Raw genomic sequence first — 14,895 nt, 5'->3', positions numbered from 1 at the left:
GTCCTCTCGGGCATGAAAAACTTTGAATGCCATATCTATCAGGTCTCCTCAAGGGGTCTGGGGACCATCCTCAGCCTTCTTAAGCTTGCACCTGATGTCAGGAGCTGACTGAGTTATAAAATGCATGGCCAGGAGAGAGGAACCCAACGCTGAGGCAGGGTCAATCTTAGTAAAAGCTCCTAGGGTTTCTTTTAGGCACTTGAGGAATTCTGACTGGTTTTCATCAGGCCTCTGGGTAATCTCTCTAAGCTTATCATAATTGATAGCCTTTTGGGTGGTTGACTTCATACCCGCCAACAAGTAGCGAACCATGCGATCCCGGCACGCCTCACCCTCGGGAGAATTATAATCCCATAGGGGCTCTTGTAGAGGAACAGCCTCTCTGCCCATAGGTTCCTGTTCATCTGTGGCGTGGGCCTCATTGGCACAGTGCTGTGCTGCCACTGTGACATGGTCATATTCCTCCGGGGTTAGAGCGGATTGGAGGACTACATGTACATCGTGCAGGTGAGCTTGTAAGCTTGAGTGTGATACTTATTAAACTGTTTAGCACACATTATGGGGTTGGAGGAGAAGGACCCCAATCGCTGTTCCACTTGGGACAAGTTCGCCAGGGAAAAGGGAACATGAACCTGCACCACCCCCTCAGCCCCTGCCACCTCCCTCAGAGGAGCCATCACATGAGCATGAGACCGCTGTGACTTAGAGCGGGTTACGGGAGGGCTAGACCACTTGGGCACCAGCTGTGGTGAATAGGACAGTGATGGGTTTGAAGGAGGGGACGGAGGAGGCGACACTGGCAGTGGGGGATACAACGTGGGAATCGATGCGGAACTTGAAGGCCGGGGACTAGGATATGGGGGGGGTTTATCCGTTTTTTCTGAAGTAGAGTCGGCACCTGTGGGGCAAGATGGTGGCGTGACCGGAAGAGAAGAGGAACAAAATGGCGGAGAGGCAGGATGAGAAGAGGAACAAGATGGCAGAGAGGGAGAGGAGGAGGAGGAGTGAGGACATGAACATTGAGGAAGGGAGCTGGCCCCCACGGTGGGCCTGGAGGAGCGGGAAGAGGGATAGCCAAGATCCTCCGCTGAGCCCGTCAGAGAAGAGCCTCCCAGTAATAGGAGGGGTAGAGGTTGGCAGTCCTTGGCGGAGTCCTGGGCCAACAAAACTTGGGAAGGAGTACACTTAACACACAGGTGTGAGTGGGTGCGCAGAGTCCAAAAAGCCTGCACATATGAGATTTACCCCACTCTCCGCTCTGGTGGCAATAATTAGTCAAGTTGGTGAGGAGGCCAAAATCGAAAGTTCCCTCAGGGGGCCAGCAAGATTGATTGTCCAAGGGATACTGAGGCCCGGCCTCAGAGCAAAGGAAGACTAACTTCCGTTTGCGAACTTCCCGGGACAAATATAGAGCAGCCAGATTAGAAATGAGACACCGCAGTGGGGTCTAAGCCTCTGCTTTTGAGGGCTGGTTCCCCATGTCTGGGCCACTCCCCAACTAAACCCAGGACGTCTCCCCCATCACAGGCCAGGGGCGGGTATCCCAGATGCCTGCAGCAGATGGGCCGGATGCCCAGGGGCCAGATGCCCCAACCTGGACGTAGCTACGATTTCAAATGGACCAGGTGAAAACGGAGTTAGGAAGGGAAACAGACCAGGAAACTGAGAGACTCACCGGAAAATAGTCCACGCAGCGGAGAGCAGGCTGAGGTCCCAGGTCGGGGAAGGAGGGGGCAGGGCCGCCAATGGTTGGTTGGGGCCCCGCGCTCACGCCCCTTCCCAGGTTTTTTCAGCACCAAATGTAAGATAAATTCTAATCAAATTAAGCAGGTGACGAGAGGCAATAAAAGGCCAGGCGGTTTATTTTAGCGCAATCCGGGGCAAGGTTCACCAGTCTGCACAAATACAGGCTGGAGAAATCACGCCCAGCAGGGCAGGCAGTGAGTTTTTAAAGAAGGTAGGGGGAGGCAGAGCTTAGATTTACAGTGGTGTGAGGACTGGCTAGCCTAAGGCACATTTTTCAGGTTGGGAGGGGGCAGCAGCCAGGGACTTTGACATGTCATCAGTGTCCGACGTGCTCACCCCTCCCTCCGGTGCCTCCAGCCTTACACCCTGAAGCACTGAGGATAGCCCACTTGGCAATATGCTATTAAATTACTTAGTAGGACTGTTAGGTATCCTGAGTATATTATGATGTGACATATAGAGTCATTATACAGACTTGTTTCTGATTGACTTTTTTCTTGTTATTTGCATTTTTCCCTTAAAGTGAGAAAGAAATTTATATTGCCTAAGGGTTCCAGTAAGTGAGGTTTTAGTTTATCATGTTTAACTCTAATATTATACCCACTGTCAAATGTTTTTCTTATTTCATTTTTATTTAACTTAAAAAATGTAATAGCTATATTAAGTCATAACTGACATACATATGCACAATAAATTTAAAGTGGATGATTTGATAAGTTTTGACACAGACATAGACACAGACACAGACACACACACACACACACACACACACACACAGATACCCACGAAGCCATTAACAAGTCAAGTTAATGACCTCTCCAAAGCTTCCTGGTACTCCTTTATAAACCCTCTCCCCTATTCTGCTCTGGGACAACAACCAGTGACCTGCTCGCTGGCAATATAGATTAGTTTGCATTTTCTAGAATTTAACATAAATGGGCTCATACATTAGGTACTCAGTTTTTGTTTAGCTTCTTTCATTGTTTAATTATCTTCATATCCATCCATGTATCAATAGCTCACTCTTTTATTGCTGAGTAGTATTCCATTGGCTCTATCACCATTGGTTTATCCTTTCATGTGTTGATGAACATTTGAGGTCTTGTTAAAATGCAGAATCTGCATTTTCACAAGATTCCCAGACAATTTGTATCCACAGTAAAGTCTGAGAAACATTGAATAAGGAGTACACTTAAACTTAGAGAAAGGAGTCAAATGATACTGAAATATCCCTTCCATGATTGCCTTTATTAGTTATTCAAATTAGGCATCATTTTAATATTTTCTACAAAGTTGATTTATATGGATATTAAATGTATGTTAAATACATAACTGTCATTCAATTTTTATCCCATTATAAAGTTTTATATAAATTGCTAAAATTCCTGATTTGACATCAGAACATGTAGTCCCTATAACTTTTCTAAGTCCTTCTTAAATACTTCACATTATCCCAAACCACTAATTAGACACAAAAGTCCTTGAGTCTTCTACTTTCAGTACAAAGCAACTTTCTATTTGTCCTGACGTTGTTGACTTCAGATTTCAAGAGGACACCCTTTTTTCTAATATCCTGGAACCTGAGGAACTAGTAGTTTTCTTAATTAATTATATAGTTACCTCTCAAGTTGTCGTGAATATGCAGATATCCTCTTCATCAGCCAGTTGCTTTTATGCTCAGTTATCCTGGGAAGCACCCACTACAATTGTATGCAAACTTTACATATTTATATAGATTACTGGAATGATTCATAAATTATTATTGATTCAGCATGATCTTCTCCTAACCCTCAGGATATTATGCACAAGTTTGTATGCACATAATCTGTTTCTATTTTATTACTGAGATTGAAAACTCCACAATAAGTGGCTTCAATCTTTTTTTAAAACTATTACACCAGTTTCTACTTTATTCCAGATACTGTTTTCTAGATTATTTTAGCTACTAGGTCCTAATTTGCTCTAAAGAATATATAATATGTAACTTTACATATAACTGTAGACATTGTTTACAAATTATACAGTATTTACACAACATTCTGAGACATATATGAATGGATAATTTGAACATGAAAGTTTTATTAGAATCCTCTGCATGAGGATGAGTAAGAATAAGTAGGTCTGTTAAAAATAGTGTTGCTATAGCATTCTTGGCAAGACTTAGATGGACATGAGCACTGACTGAGGTTGGTTGTATAAAGAGGAGCAGAATTGCTGGCTCAGTGGTATATGTATAATTGGTTTTAGTAGTTATTAATTACTTTTACTTTATTGCTTTCATGCCAGATGAGAATTCAAATATAAAACTTGGATAAATATTTTTTGTTCTGAATTTTAATCACTTAACTGACTTGCTTTCTAGTTTATTGTTTAAATTTATTTAAAGACTTTTCCATGGGGAATTATCTTTTAGTTTCTACTCTAAGTTAATCTATGTGGAGATGGGCTATGGCTTTATATAATCTTTTTAAAGATAATTTTATATACTTTTGAATTTCCATTTTAGCAAATTACTCCTTCAAATGGTTGAAGATTGATAGCTATTTGTGAAAAGAGGTGATTCCACCCTACTCCATCCCCATATATTGGTTATTAATGTTTTGAGATCAGAGGAAAATATACATTGCCAATTGGGGGCAAGACCTCTTCAAAAGCATAGGCAAGAATGACCACATATGCATAGTGCCAACCCAGGAAATGACACCTCGTTCGCAAAGCTACCCCTTTTTCCAAGGAGTAGAATGAAGAGAGAGTAAACAGGTTCTCCATCTAGGCACGACTTGCCCTTCTGAACCAGCACTTCCACAATTCAGGAGGAGAGATTAGGGCCATGGGTTTCATAACCTTCTCAAGTATTACAAGAAAGGCCTGGTCAGAAACAGGTAAACAGGAAAAATAATTGCCAAGTGTACTGAATGCTACAAAGGAAACAAATGGGGTTGAATGAAGAGGAACAGAGGATAACTTACTTTAAACCAGGAAGTCCAAGGAAGCTTCTTGGAGCAGGTACATCAAAGCTAAAATATGAAGGATGAAGAGAGAATAAAGGAAGAAAGTATGTGTAAAGGACATAAGGGGGGAATGTACTTAGAGTTACCAAGGAACTGCAAGAAGATCAGGGCAGCTGAGGCCAAGTGAGGGAACCAGAGAGTGACACAAAATATGTCTGGAGAGCACGGTGGGGGCTGGATTACATGGGGAATGCCAGGCCATCGTAGGAAATTGGGTTTTTATTCCAGTGCACTGAGAAACCATTGAAAATGTTTACTAGAAAAGTGACATGATCCTGTTTGTGTTTTTAGGATGTCACTCTTGGAGATGAATAGGGAGGTCAGAAGAAATGAAAGCAAAGCCTAGCAGGCTGGTAACTGTCAGTACACAGGGCACACAGCAGCCCAAATAGGACAGTGTTACAGATTAGATGAGAGGTATGGGAACAGGAAGAATTAAGGATCCATACACAAAAATTTTTTTAAGTACAGGTCTCTACTACAGTGAGGGAAATAACCACAGTGATAGTGATAACAGTGGCTAGCAAGCCCATCTTTATTTTAAATTTCACCAAATAATTTAGAGTCACCCACTAAGTGAATAATTAAGCTTAATAAGAGACTGCAGTGTTTTTCTTTGACTAACAACATAAGTAGTACTATATGTATTTTATAAAATGTGTATTACAGGATAATCTCTTTTGACAATAGCAGCCAATTACTGAGTGTTCACTGCCAGGCTGGGTGCTTTATTCCTCATCTCATTTAGTGTTGACAACAACCTTGTGATGCAGACATAACTGTCCCCATTTTACAGGCTGGCAATCTTTAGTTCAACTGTCTAAGTGATGTGTCCAAAGACCTATCTATAGAATGCAGGGTCCATTAGGATCCAATAAACTGCAAGTAACATAAAAAACTCAGGTAAGCTTTGGCACCAAGAAGGACCCATAGATGTCTGACAGATCTCATGGGCAAGAAGTAGCAGAGCACTGAGAAGGTGCTGGCACAAGAGCCTCAAAGATGTTTTAGCATCTTTTTTCTTCATCTGTCATCCTTCCTCTTCTCTATTGGCATTTCCTTTTGTTCTTTCTTTGACAGTTGGTTTTCTCTGTTTCTCCATAGTTTTCTCCACACTGTATTCTCTGGTCACCCAGTGAGATCCCATAGTATTTTCACTTTCAATTCAAAAATCTCAGGAAGAAAATCTGATTGGTCCACCTTTGAGAAAAGTACCCACCCCTCATCCAGTCGACATGAACGAGGAAACAGTATGACATCTCAGAATGGCTCCCCAGGCTTGCCACTGGGGGTGAGGTCCAAGGACAGTTAAGAGCATCCCTGATGGGTGGGGAAGATACTTTAAAAGCTGTACACTAATGTGACAAGCCAGAATTTCAATTTCTGGGCCCAGTGACATGAGAAACTGGTAGGCTTTTATTGAGGATGTTTCAGAGTTATATATATTTTTGTTGTGAGTTTATCATTGAAAGTCTTTTAAAGATGTACAGAGGGTATTTTACCTATATTTCTAAAATGCTGTACACCTTGTTTATTACAATTATAAATTCTTGCTAACAGTATTGACTAGCTTTATTATTTTTTTATTAAAGAACTCATAAGATAAGCTTTGTGAGTTAAATGGATGTACACTGTAAAATGTGAAAGGTGATTATTCATAATTTTATTGAAAATATTCCAGACCTAGCTATTGCCAACTGCTGGTGTGAAAATAGCATTTTTATATTTAAAGAGCAATAGTTTTTGCTTTTTTTTTTTTTTGTCAAAAACTTGATGATTAAATGAGGTGTATTATTTATACTGTGAATTTAAGTGTAAGAAAAGACACTCCACCATTTTGAATCTATGCAAAGCAGTTTTCATTTTGTGCACATATAAGCCTGTGAAGCATTCACATGTTGGTTTTGGGATTTTAAACTTGGCAAATTACAGATTCTCATTTTTATATGTGTCACTGCTGGCTCCAAACTTTAAATTGAAACCACAGGGTTTATCTGGCACTCATATTAAGCTAATGCTTTTCCCTTGCTTTAAATTAGCTGCTACTTAATGATAAAAAGTATGCTAAATGGCAAATAACATTAGAACAATAATATATTCAAATCACTGTCAGGTATACAGAGGCTGCTTGAAATTTTGGCTCTTCTAAAAACCAAAGACCTGTCCATGATGTTGCATTCAAAAACTTCATAGCAACAGATGAATGCCCTAATCTTTTATTTTAGTTTAGTTTAAAGGAAACTTAAAAACAAAAAGTCATTTCCATATGAGTTACATAAAACACTTATCAAGTATGAACCTCCCTCTCCTGAGTTGGACACATATAAAAATGAGAATCTGTAATTTGCCAAGTTTAAAATCCCAAAACCAACATGTGAATGCTTCACAGGCTTATATGTGCATAAACCATGGCCTTGATACTCACTTTTGAGCATCATATTTTTAGAGATTGTTATCTACATAGCCTAATAAGTTTACAATAGAATCACTTTCAGATAAGAACAAATTTTAGAGTTAAGGTGTTTTATAGTCCATGAAATTTATCTTTGGGGCTGTGGAGTTATTCTTTTTTCTTAATATAATCACAAAAATGTTCAAATTTAGAAAAAGTAAGCTACATTTACAGTTTTTCTGATCACAAATAAAATGACAGGGCTGGGTAGCTTATGTTGTCTAAACCATACAGTCCAGGGTTCCTCAAATTTAATCAGGCTTGGATATCAAGACAGGTTGGCGTAAGATGCTGTTGGCACATGTTAAAGCATCTTTTGGTCTCAGAAAAAGACACTTTCCCTGCTGAGCTGTAGTCTGCTGGAGCTGCTCAACAGTAGCTATGTCCTGCAGCATTTTTGGTGATAAATGATCCATTTCAAATAAATGAAATTGCAGCCAACTCTGCAGAAAGAATCACTTTCTAAAAAAGAGACAGTTTTGGAGGGTAAAAAATGCACAAAAGTATGGTAAAATAAAGTATACGCTGCTTTTTATATTGGAAAAGATTGTTCCTGGTTACATTTGCCAAATTCAATCAGTATGCCAAAAAGTCGAGGAATCTGGCAGGGCCTATACACAGCAGTTCCATCTTTCATCTGTATTTCTTTTCTGTATTTATCTAGCCTCAGAAAATGCCGGGAATGTCTTTTCCTTCCGACTTGGCCCTTTTTCCTAAACCACAGAAACACAACGGGCAGCTTCTTATAATTGTTTGGTTACTTATAGTGCAGTCAGTCTTAAACTTGGGAGAAATACATTCTTTTCTTCAGAAATTTATGAAAAGCACCAATAATTGTTTGTTTTCATTTTCTGAAATTTATCCTAGGGACAAAAAAAAAAATCAATTTTATTCATTGGTAGCTACTTGACTCAATACACAGAGGCAAGAGGCCAACTTATTATTTTTTGGCCTTCAGCTGACCCAAAATGGTTTTCTCATATAAGAAGCTATTCACAGATGCTAGACGTAAGAATTAATAACAATAATAATGGTATTTCAGACTTCATGAATAAGTCGTTTTTGGCACTCAGAAAATATCTTCTGTTTTTCCCTGAAAAACAGCAATCCTGTTATATACAAAAGTAAACAGTGCTTGAATTAGCATGTTGGAGTCTTTAATATACCAAAAATATGCATGCATTAACATTCGCTTCTAAGCCTCCTTTTTTTTCACTTCCTTCAGGATCAATCAGTTCTTGTTATTTAAAAAGAAAATATAAAACTCTTAGGGTCTTAGGAGCTGTGTTCTCTGTATTTTCTGCTGCATTGCCATGGTATAGGGTGTCTCCCTTGGAAATGTCTTTGGATACAAATTTAAAAGTACAGGTGCTAAACAAAAGTTACATTTTTAAAACCAAAGTAATTGTAGCTTATGCAAGTTTAAATCAGAACAGCTATGTCTGTGGTTCAGGAGTGAATGGCCTATCCATGGTTAACCAGTCAGGACTTGTTTATAATACCCTGGTTCATAATATGCTTTGGGAAAAAGCACTTCATTCTTGAGGTCTTTGCTTACTCATGAGTAAAAGTAAGAAAAATATTCCTAAAGTTTTAAGCTCTCACTTTTTATAACCCAAGTTTAACATCTGAATCCCTGAGGAGGAAAAAATCAGAAAAACACCCCTAATGCTCCATTTCCAGCAGTGGAAACCAACGTGTAGTTTGAGAGGGGAGTCTCTTCACAATGTGGAGCTTAGAATTTATACCTCTGCTTCTTGTAAGAAGTAGCTTAAAATGTTTACACTAAGTACTGCAAAATGTTGATATTTTCACTAGATCATGATTTTCTGACTGAGGGAAATCTGATCAAATTTCTGTGAAAATAAATTTCTAAGGTAGTTTCTCTTAGATTGTTACTTGCCAGTAAAACTACTTGTCAGTATATCATCCTGATAATTTCTACTCCATTTTGTGTGCAGAGGTAAAAATAAAAACCACTTTGAAAGTTGTCCTCTTTGGCAAAAAAGGGAAGAAACACTCACCTCAGATGTGTCGCCTGATCACTGGAGATGGTCTGGGAGAGCCACCCTCGCATGCTGCATGGTCCAAGGGTGGCTCACAGGGAAATGTGCTGTCCTCACTAAGACTCAGAGAGACAGCAAAGTGCTGTTTATTTTACAGTGAAACTGTGTTGACAACAAATTATCGTACATCTGGATATATATCTGGGTGAATATACTTTTCTTGAGCTGAAATTTGTCCTCACTTTTGCTTGTACAAGTCCTAGAAATCCATGCAGTAGTTTGGGACTTGAACGGCGGGTACTCAAGAGCCTCACATAAGCAACACAGGATCCAGCTCTTTTCTGCAAAGCCAGGGCAAGTCCACACTTGTTATATATGTTGTATATATACAACATGTGTGTGTGTGTGTGTGTGTATAAATGTATATGACAAATGACTTACTCAAATTACATAAAGAATTCTTATGTCTCAATAAGAATACAACTCAATTAAAAATTTGCAAAATAACGTAACAGCCACTTCAGCAAAGCTACAACAATGGCAAGCAAGTCCCTGAAAAGATGGCAAATACTACTAGTCAACAGGAAAATGCAAACCAAAACCTCAGAAGACACTATCACACACCTATCAGAATGGCTAAAATTCAAAAGCCTGACATTAGGAAGTGCAGACACACAGGTGGAAAAACTGGAGCCCTCACACACGGCTGATGGGAACACAAAATGATACAACCCCTGGGAAAACAGTGTGCCAGCTTCTTACAAAGTTTCCATATGACCCTCCACTCCCAGCACCTTCACTCCCAGGTATCTCCCCAAGACAAATGAGAACATACGACCACACAAAGACCTGTATGTGAATAGTTATAGCAGCATTATTCATAATCACCAAAAATGTGACTCAACAGGTGAATGGATAAAGAACCAGAGGCTCATCCATACAATGGAATGTTACCCAGCAACAAGGCACAAGTCACTGACATGTGCAGTAACATGGACAAATCTCAGAAATACCGTGTTAAATGAATGACACTCTATTTATATTTTTGAGGCTTAATCATGATTTGCTTAACCATCCTTGTTAGGTTTGGCTTTTACTAAATCTTTCAGGTGTCAGGTTCATTCTTGTTCCCCAAGAATCTCCATTTAGCCCCTGCCCCCACCTGTGCTTTCCTAAGACTTGTATGTCTCTTCTCTGTTGTAACGATTTAACTCTCTGTCTCAGTAAATTGTAAGATTCCTGAAGGCAGAAGCCAGGTTGTCTCATCCACTTCTGCATTCCCAGACACAATTGATGCCACCGAGCAGAACGTAGTATATATTTGTTGAGTGAAGCAACGAACTTCTCCCTATTTTTAGTCCTGTCACATAATCATAATATCCTAGTATCAAAATATTCTGCAAATGTGAAGACAAAATAAAAAGCACTTGAGATACATATTTATAGTATTTTTCTATTTAACCACATAAACCCCAGTGTGTCAATTCTTTATTTCAATTTGTGAACAATACTGAAAGGGGCTGAGTTTCTATAATTCATTTGATTTTCAACTCTGTATTTTCCCTGCTGCCAGAGAAGTTTAATATTTCTCCTTGATTTTTTTTCTCTGTTTGTACCCTGGAAGAGGAAGGTGATAAATTCAGGCAATCATTGCAAAGTATGACTATGCCAGGTGCTAATGTTTTCAAATTGCTGATGATTTTTAGGGACACCACAAACTGGCCGCAGTGTCAGAAGTATTTGGCAGTCATAACTGGCAGCAGGAAATCAGATTGTAAATTTAGAAAGCATTGCACCATATTTGGGAATGCACCTCAAAGTCACCTCCAAATATGTCATGATCATATAGCTGGGGTTCAGAGTAAATTTACCCCTTATTAGGTATTTTGTGGTACATAAAAAACTTCAAAAAGCATGGCTGGGCAAGGGAGAATACCATTCTGTCGCATTAAGGTAAAAATTTCATCAGAAATTCCACCTGCCATTGCCAAGTTGGGAAAACCATTTTACACTGATACTTTCTTCTTATGCCTTTTGGCTTTACTGAAATAATTCCTAAAAGTTATTTCTATCACTTATTCCTTTAATGCTCTTCAGGATGCTTTTCTCAGCAACGGCTTATGTCAGAGTAAATTGATAGGCTGAGAAAGAGATGTTTAGTTCTAACACACGAGAGCTTTAACTAGCCATAGAATCACGGAAAGCAAGCCATTGTGCCCAGGCAAAAGAGTGGCTGATAAGCTTTGCTATGTACCACAGGCAAGTAAGTCAAGTACATTTAAAAGGGAGTCTGAGTTGAAATGAATGAAAGGATCAGAAAAGTAATTCCAAAAATCTTCTCAGCCTTGTTTGTTGCTGGAGCTGAAATATGCAAAGCATCTTAACTTCAAAATAGTGTTGACTGAGTTAGTTCCCAAGGATGCTCATGTGAAATTAAGGGGTTCTGCCTTCAGGAGAAGCCCTGAGTGTGCTTGACTGCAAGTCTGATATGGTGCAGGAGAAATGTTCCATTACTGGTGGAGACGGGCGCTTAAAAGGTCAGCCTCAGGAAGGTCCTGGTCCCACAGATTGCACATGGCATTCAGAGCAACCACATGTTCCCCTGCGACCCACAGGGAGGGCTTACAAAAACAAAGAGGCCCTGTTGAGTGGAAGCATTGTAAATGGAGGCAGTTGACTCAGACTACAGATTTCAGCATTGGGTGTGGGCATGATGGCCCAAGGACCAGCCGTGCCCCAGGGAATGCCGGCATCCAGGGACCAGACCAAACCAGCTCCCTTCAAGAGAGGAGGTGCACGATGGGTAAGAGTGTGGGACCTGGAGCTGGCGTTCAAGCCCTGGAACTTGGGGCAAGTACTTGATCTCTGGATACTGCAGGTTCTTCATATATAAAGCTAGAATACTAGTAATAATATTTAATTCTGAGTTTGTTGAGAACACTAAGTGAATTAGTATATACAATTCACTTTGAATAGTGCCTGATACCTGATAAGAACCGATTGTTGAATTGTTAGCTATTGTTTTGAGTATCCCCTTCCTTCTCAAGGTATTGACTGGCCCCCCTGCCTTTCCTGGATCTGTAATGGTGGAATGGCAGGGAAATATTTCTGGTGGAGGCTGGGGGACAGTGACCTGAGAAAAGCCTCCTGAGCCTGGGCTCATGTCCTGCCGAGGCTTAGCTCTGTGAAAGAGAGACCTCCCTCCCCACATGGTCTGAGTCAGGGGACACTGGGCATGAAATAGCCAGAAAGCTGGGCAGCCATCCCTCTCTATCTCCTGTGTGCTCCTCCTCAAGATGCAGGGAAGGCTGTTCGCTGGGCACCGCCACCACCTGGCTCACTCCTCACCCACTCCACGCTGCCAGGCTTCCCCATACTGCCTTTCACAGAGCATCCCAGCCATATCTCCTCCTGAGTGACAAAGGAAACAGACTTGCCCACCTACTTAGCATATCCAAAAAGATGTAATCAGGAAAAAAATTGATATAAAAGGAAAAATCTTGCTAGAAGTGTAAGACGTGCATTGAAGGAAGCTAGATTAACTTAAAACAAGTACTGATACGAATAAGCTACTTTAGTTCCTCAGTTCCAAACTGATTTTAAAGCAGGACTTCGATGGGATGACTTTGCTAAAATTTTGACCAGAATTCTGGGTTGTCCTGGAACAGGCTTAGGGATATGACCCATTCAAGTTCTCCCCACAGGATCCTGAGACAGGTCAGTGTAACACACATGTTCTATGGGTGTTATTTTAGGGGGCCCAGAAGATATTCCTAAGTAGAATTACTTCATTTGTGCTGCCTAAAATGTATCACTTTGGCATATAATTTGAAATTTTGCAAACTGAAGATTTGGCTTAAAAGTTATCTTCTCTAAAACTGGTAAACAATGTTTAAATCTGGGAAGAGGAAGCAAGGCTATCACTTATTTAAAACTCAGTAGGAATGTGTTTTAAATGGTGTTCTTCCGAGGTCCAGCTGACACTTATCAGAAATAAGGGGGTGACAGTTCTTAGGACTGTGGTGCAGAGTGTGGTTTGGGGCAGTTGACAGGGTAAGTGTAGACTGAGCAGACCTATGTGACATGAATGAGTTGTGAGCAGGCTTACCACAGCAGTGGAGTGAGCAGGAGGGGGTGTGTTCTGTAATGAGAAAGAAATTCTAGGAAATAAGGAGATGAGCAGACCGAAGATTAGCCCTCCTAGTAAGATGATGAGTGGACTTTGTATATCATAGAATTCTTTTTTATATGTGTATCATGAAGGTCTATATGGGGAACAAGAAGGAAGAGGCAGCATTCTAGGAAGCCATGACTTTCCTTCTCTTAAGATGTTCCATTTTATCTCACATCTTAGATGTAATACATGAATTTCATAGAAGAACCGAGGTTGTTTGGGGGGAAAAAAAGGAAGAATTCCACTGATAAAAAAAATTTTTTTAATCACTGGCCTTGATACCGTACTTAGGGCCAACTTTGAAGTTCTCAACAGCAAATCTAGCAAAAATCATTCAAGATGGGCTCTGAAATGAACAGGGTCTTTGCCAGAAGAAGAAATATCCTTCTGTTATAAAATTTATTCAGCTTCTTTTACTGAAATTTGAAGTTCTTACACGGATGAGACTAAGAAGTATTACTTTATATAATCTTAGCAAAAAGAGAAGACTAACATTAATCGAGTTATATATGAAAAACTTTGAGAGGGTTATCAAGGGTTTTGTTCAAAGTTGGTTGAAACATTACTTCGGGAAATTTCATGGTAATTTTTTTAGGTTCCATTTTTTAAAAATATTAGAGTCAGAAATAAGTTTTCAAAGAGAAATTAAGAAACAACAATCACATTTGACTTAATCCTTCCCACAAATTATATCTGAGAAGGAAAACATTCCCCAAATGGGTAGCAAGTGACAAGGCAGACTTTTAAAACACACTTGATACTAGCAAAGTGCAGTGAAAGGAAGGCAGAAGAGGCCTTGAGAATGAGGTTAAGTCAACTGGAGTTTAAGAAAAGCAATTATTGGGCCAAAAGACTCTTTCATTTAAGGTTATTTCCCAAGAAATTAGCCATTATTTTCATCTTTATGAGCTTAGTTCCAGTTTAGTAGGAGAAGGGAAAGTTATTTCTCTAACACTGAAGAATAAATAAAAATTGTGCCTCTTCTCCCTAGCCCTGTGCTTTATTTTTTCCATATTAATCTGCTTTTGAAAGCTGAAAAGATATCAAACTAAAATTGAGAAAGTGGTTTAAAGAAAGGGTGGTGTGTTTCCTTTGCAATTCTTTGGCTTCCTCTTTTCTGGATATCATCCCATTTTTACCCCCATAGGGTGTGAATCCTACACCCAACAAGGTATTTTAAATATTATCATGTCTTCAGTTTTGCCAATGTTTGGAAAGAAGTATAAATCCAAACAGTATATTAAGAATTTAGACTGATTCTAATATTAAGGAGTATTGTGGAAATCATTGTCCACTTTAATATTTCCATAGTTACATCATTCTTTACCTGGCCTTGCTGAATTAAGCAATTTGAAATTTTTTGTTGGTTTGAAAATATTTGATATTACAGTGTTACATTAGATTGTATAAATTCTTAGCATTTCCTAGAGCAAATTTGTAAACCAAAACTCAATCCTTCCATGTAAAAATTCTTCATAAAACTAAAGCAATTGTTTTCTAATAAAT

General features: G+C 39.5%; 1 protein-coding gene and 1 long non-coding RNA gene across 6 annotated transcripts in view; one reads left to right on the top strand and one right to left on the bottom strand.

The window, feature by feature from the left end:
- Positions 1-14,895, top strand: part of ODAD2 (outer dynein arm docking complex subunit 2) — a 168,783-nt gene that overhangs the window by 135,724 nt on the left and 18,164 nt on the right.
- LOC130682932 (uncharacterized) overlaps positions 7,724-14,895 on the bottom strand; it is a 109,260-nt gene continuing 102,088 nt past the window's right edge. For 2 of the 5 annotated variants that reach the window (XR_008996392.1, XR_008996390.1), the window contains 3 exons: positions 9,431-9,556; positions 9,234-9,331; positions 7,724-8,072 (listed from right to left, as the gene is read on the bottom strand). This is a non-coding gene — a long non-coding RNA (uncharacterized LOC130682932). Of the gene's footprint in view, positions 8,073-9,233; positions 9,338-9,430; positions 9,557-14,895 lie in introns of all 5 variants that reach the window. The other 3 variants (XR_008996393.1, XR_008996394.1, XR_008996391.1) reach the window with 3 other exon arrangements.

This window comes from Manis pentadactyla, chromosome 3 (assembly GCF_030020395.1).
Source record: "Manis pentadactyla isolate mManPen7 chromosome 3, mManPen7.hap1, whole genome shotgun sequence".
NCBI classification, from domain to species: domain Eukaryota; kingdom Metazoa; phylum Chordata; class Mammalia; order Pholidota; family Manidae; genus Manis; species Manis pentadactyla.
This window is presented reverse-complemented; position numbering and strand designations above follow the sequence as displayed.